Here is a 6000-nt window from a genome sequence, read left to right on the forward strand (position 1 = left end):
TGGAGTAGAATTGTGTCCAGTGACGAGTCCCACTTCGAACTGCGCACCGATGAACAGCGACGATGACGTCTGCAGACACCCTGGACGGCATTGTAATACCAACCCGACTCGGCCTCCCGACATCGGGGAGTGATGGCCTTCAGTGCCATTTCTTTCCATAGCAGAACCCTTTTGGTTGACATTCGTAGAACCCTTACAACTCAGCTGTAAGTAGACGGTATTCTAAGCCCCGTTTTGTTGCCCATCATGACAAGGCCATCTTCTGCTTACATTTCAGCGAAATAATGTCTGCCCGCACACGGCAAGAATTTCTTCTACATCTCTTTGTGCTTGCCAAACCCTAGCTTCAGCAGCCCTTTTCGGGATTTTGACGATCTAAGGCGCAAATTGGACAGAATTCGGCACGATATCCCTCAGGAAAACATGCAACAATTCTATCAGTTAATGCCAAGCCGAGTAACTGCTTGCGTAAGGGCAAGGATTGACTAAGATTGAAGCTCTTAGTAATGTACGAGGCGTGTTTTTTTTAAGTAAGTACCGTTTTGAAATTAAAAAAAGGCGTGTTAAGATATCTCAATAATATTATTTTTACATGAAGGCCTGTACCTTAAAAGTCTTTTCTACATAATTTCCGTCTATATTGAGGCACTTGTCATAACCTTGTACCAGTTTTTGAATATCCTCCTCATAGAAGTCTGCCGCCTGACTTGTTAACCACTGCATCACCACTGTTTTGACTTCGTCATCGTCTTGAAGATGCTGACCGCTCAGGTTTTTCTTCAAGTGCAGGAACAGATGGTAGTCACTGGGCGCAAGATCGGGGCTGTACAGAGGATGATCTAGAGTTTAGCATCGAAAAGATGTGATGAGATCTTTGGTCTGATTCGTCACATGCGGACGGGCATTATCTTGCAGGAAAACGATGCCCTTGCTCAACTTGCCACATCTTTTGTTCTGAATTGAACGCCGCAGATTGTGCAATGTCTTACAGTAAGCTGCTGCATTGATTGTCTCATTGCGAGGCAGAAATTCCTCAAGCAATACTCCTTTTCTGTCCCAAAAAACTGCACACATGATTTTCTGGGCAGAAATTGTTTGCTTATACTTCACTTTTCTGGGTTAATCTGAATGCCGCCATTCCATGGACTGTTGCTTTGATTCTGGTGTGACGTAGGCCACCCATGTTTCATCGACCGCAATAATTTGGCCTAAGAAATGATCACCGTCGTTGTGGTACCGCTCAAGGAAAGTCAATGCACTGTCTAAACGTTTGGTTTTGTGCACATCCGTCAACATTTTCGGTAACCAACGTGCGCACAATTTTCGGTAATTCAAGTGCTCGGTCACAATGCCATACAAAACACTACGAGAAACATTAGGAAAGTCATCCCGCAAGGAGGAAATTGTAAAGCGTCTGTTTTGTCTCACCTTATTGTCCACTTCTTGCACCAAACTTTCATTAACGACCGAAGGACACCCACTCCGTTGTTCATCATGCACATTTGTGCGGCTATCTTTAAATGCTCTCACGCACTTTCTTACCATTCTATCACTCATAATGTTTTCTCCGTAAACTGCACAGGTCTCACGATGAATATCGATCGCTTTTAGGCCTTCAGCACTAAGAAATCTTATATGAGCCCGTACTTCACAGTCGGCGGGACTCACGATTTTCAGAGGCATCTTAAACACTCAGTACACAACGTAAAACAGGAAGAATCAGATTGTAATGGGGTCAGTGCGTAGACAACTGATGTAGGTACCCAGTGCGCATGTGCAGAACGCTGACTGCAGCGCTGCAGCCGAGGCGTGGCAAAACCGTACTTACTTAAAAAGCACGCCTCGTAACATATATGTATGGACTATGCTATAACGTACGTAAAATCAGAGACATTGTTAAGTGACAGTGTTGTGAACCGGAGACATTGTTAGAAAAGAATATCTTGGACTGCGTACTGGGGAACATGGCAGCAAAATAATGGAGATGAAGTTTTGTTCTGTATATTAAGCAAGAATTGGAGAATAAATAGGTAGTCACCACAGAATAATGGTGAGGCTGGATTTCAACTACTATCTTAACAAGTTATTTTTAATCTTATAGACCAGTTTCAGAAATTCTATGAGGATATGGTGTCAGGGAGAAGCTAAGGGACTCGCAACAAAGCAGTACTACAAGCATTGCGGCTCATCACGAATTCAGATGACTGCGGGGCTAAAACTGTTTACCTCTTGGCCAAGATAATGCCACTCGATACTGGTTGAGGACATTCACTTGATCTTCCCAATGTGCCATACGACGAATTTAGATGGGTAGATTATAACACATACTGTTCAGCATTACTGTGGTGTCACCGCCAGACACCACACTTGCTAGGTGGTAGCCTTTAAATCGGCCGCGGCCCATTAATATACGTCGGACCCGCGTGTCGCCACTGTCAGTAATTGCAGACCGAGCGCCACCACACGGCAGGTCTAGAGAGACTTACTAGCACTCGCCCCAGTTGTACAGCCGACTTTGCAAGGAAAGGTTCACTGACAACTACGCTCTCATTTGCCGAGACGATAGTTAGCATAGCCTTCAGCTACATTTGCTACGACCTAGCAAGGCGCCGTATTCAATTGATATTGATTATGTGAAGCATGTATCATCAATAGAGATGTTCTACAATTGTGGATTAAAGTTAAGTATTATATCAACTACGTACTTTATTTGCAATTCTCAAGATATTGTCCTGTTCCAGACCTCACGCCAGTCAGCGTGTAATTAAACGCGTGCATTTCGGCCTCCTCTAGAAACACAGTGTTGGCTCTTCTGCCAACACTACAATTACAAAATACAACACCAAATATAATACGTAAAACTGAATAAAGAAAGAAACAACAGGAAAACGTTTTAACTTAGCCACCAGTGACAAAATGCATACTTGAATTCGTGAACAAACTTACAATAATTTGAAATGATAATTAAATCAAGACCCTAAGCCAGGAGATGAAGTTTTGTTCTGTATATTAAGCAAACTACGGCCCGCGGGCCGAAACCGGCCCGCGAGGGCCGGCAAACCGAGCCGCGTTAGCTGGCCGGACATCCCCGGTATCCGGCCCGCCAAATATTTGAGGTGGTACCTATACTGCCAACAATTGACTTTCGAGGCCTATCGCGGCCAATACACCGCTACATTGTTGGAGCTCTATCTTTACAAAGCGGAAGGTCATGGTTAAACTTATGGCTATCCAAAATAAACAGACAGACCATTCTCCGATTTTTCAGATTTTCCTCGTCTCTTCGAATTCAAACTTTGAATTGTCCCACACTTCGTCGTCTCACCTACTAGTACAGCGCATAAAACACTAAAAAACTCGTGGGACACTCGCAGCATAGACACAATCACGCAACAGAGCTATCAAATATATGCTGTGGCTCTGCTACTCGCTACAAGACTACATAACTAAACTTATTATTGCGCCGCTTGAAATAACAATGCGTCGACATACTCTGCCTCTGTTACGTCTAGCAATAATAGTGTTGCTAACAATGATTTTGAGATCTTGCAGGACGCTTTCGTGAAGAATGTGCAGTGACATACTTTTTTGTCGGTGAAGTTCGCCAGAATAAAATACGACAGAATTTCGGTCAGGTACGTCCACCAATCAAAATTATGTAATTAAATAAAAATCGTAGTTCGTTTCAGTGCTAGCTATTCCCACAACCCTAGATTTTCTGCGATTTCATCTTTCCTTTAGCCTTACATTACGGTGACCATGGAGTGCTAGGGTGCTTTAATCCCACTAGGTAGATCTTGGCCCTTATGACTTCATGGAGGAGTCAATGTGGACCGCGGACTAAAAAGTTTGGAGACGCCTGCCCTAAGCTTCGACAGGCGTTGATATAAATCAACGGGGACAGTTGAAAATGTGTGCCCCGACCGGGACTCGTGCCCGGGATCTCCTGCTTACATGGCAGACGCTCTATCCATCTTTTTTTTATTTTGTTCGTTGTTGTTCGTTGGGTTTGGTGTGGGCGGACGTCACAAGACAAAGTTCAAGTTGATCGCTGATTAATTTACTCAGTTTTTGTATTACCGCCTCTCTGACCGAACACGCTGAGCTACCGTGCCGGCTTTTTGCGTATCATCCTTGTGCAGGGGCCATGCTAATCTTCTCTCTATCGTTCCAATTTTAGTATATGTACTGCCGAAGCGAGTACGAAATAATTAAGAGTCTGGCTTTCAGCGAATCTTGAAAGGCAAACAAAAGCGAACTTGTGAGGCAAGCGTGTTACCTCGGAGCTAGCGAAGAGGTGCGCCATCTAAGCCGTCGAGGGCACAGAGGAGAGTGTGACTGCAGGGATTTATCCCGCGCATGCACACCATGAGACCCACATTCCCAACTTCACGTCCACACAATACATTCGTAGTGCCCCTGCCCATTACACTCATTACTCGCGTCAGACAATCTTATCGAGTCCCGTAAGAGTTCGGGCAATGTGTGTGCATTCAGCACAGAAGAAGAAGGTCAATGGCTGGTTAGCCTTAACTGTATATGAAGATGGTTCTTCCGGACATGTCTTCATATTACAATAATTTGTCTGAAAAATTTTCTTTTACAGGTACTGAATTTATATTTAATGTAAGTGACTAATTCTGTGTTTCTTTTTCATGCACAGTTATTGGAGATGAACTGATGTCAAACTAAATCCGAGTTGATGTGTGTATGGGAAATGTCTGTAAAGAGATCTGATGACCACACGTGTGCTAAGGAAAGTGAGATGTACAGTTCCATTTCTGTGTCCGCTGGCTATTCTGTGGGTGTGAAGAATATTTATTAGCAGTAGATAGGCATTTTCATTTCACAGACTAGTAATATTGGCATAGTGAATTTTTATGTGAATTATATGGACACAATCGACAGCAGACTGGAATCGTCGTTAGATTGTTTATCTTGCGCACAATCCACGTCTAGGTAGCCTGTGAAACAACTTTGAGAGATATCATAACAAAACCATGTATCTGTCAGAACAGATCTCTGCAAAACACCTTGTAAGAACACTAAAGACAAAGATGCCACTTCACATTATGGAAAGATACTACATGTCAATGACATTAATTTTGAAGAATTTTTGTGTATTGTAAATGCTGTCGACATGCTAATGGAAGACGTCAAAGCGAGAGGTGTCAACATCAACGGGCACAATGGTCGAAGCATGCCAAATTATTCTAACCGTGACATTCAGGGCTACCAGTTGCAACTGAACACTAATGATAAACAACAAGGAGATTCTATTGGTATGTTTAATAATGTGAGCAGACCATGAAATGGCAGCAGGGGTAACAATGGGAACAGCTACCGAAGCAAACGACATGATAGTTGTTACAATACCGGGTACCAACAAAGTCTAGGACCCTCATACTGGCAGACAAACCGAAAGCAACCAAATGCTAACGAAGCGAGAAATGATTAGAGCAGCCACCCCACAGTTATTACTCAGCGCTGAATGGTATAATGTTTTAGGGATTATCGACACAGCTGCGAGTGTGAATGCTATCTCCGCAGCTCTTTTCAGGAATCTGCGGGAAGGAACAAAGTTACTAACCTTCCCCATGGTGAACTGTGGAATATTGGATACTGTAGGGGGACGCTCTTGTTGCATCAGACTACAGACAAGAGTCAAAATGGATCTCAGTAATGGTGCAATTGAATGCAGCTGCCTAGCGGTGCCAAATATTATTGTAGACTTGATTATAGGACGTGATTTACTTAGATAGGTGAATACAGTAGCAGAGTTCTCCTCCAGTAAACTCATGTTAACGAAAGATGGAGCTCCCATAACATTTAACTTCGTTCAAAAAGACAAGTTACATGGACGCTACTGTCAAGATATCACAGGTAAAATGATAACTCGTGACACAACATTGCTTAAACACCTCTGCACACCAAGTAATTAGTCTGATCTTGTAGTTCGATCTCTACGGAAGTGATAGTAGGCAGTTGTAATACATTCCT

At 43.3% G+C, this 6000-nt stretch overlaps 1 non-coding gene across 1 annotated transcript; it reads right to left on the bottom strand.

Moving 5' to 3' along the window:
- Positions 1-4095: 4095 nt before the first annotated feature.
- Positions 4096-4204, bottom strand: LOC124796963. Its single transcript, XR_007016856.1, has one exon. It is a non-coding gene; the product is annotated as a U6 spliceosomal RNA (small nuclear RNA).
- Between the last annotated feature and the right edge of the window lie 1796 nt (positions 4205-6000).

The sequence above is a fragment of the Schistocerca piceifrons genome, chromosome 4 (genome assembly GCF_021461385.2).
Source record: "Schistocerca piceifrons isolate TAMUIC-IGC-003096 chromosome 4, iqSchPice1.1, whole genome shotgun sequence".
Lineage (NCBI taxonomy): Eukaryota > Metazoa > Arthropoda > Insecta > Orthoptera > Acrididae > Schistocerca > Schistocerca piceifrons.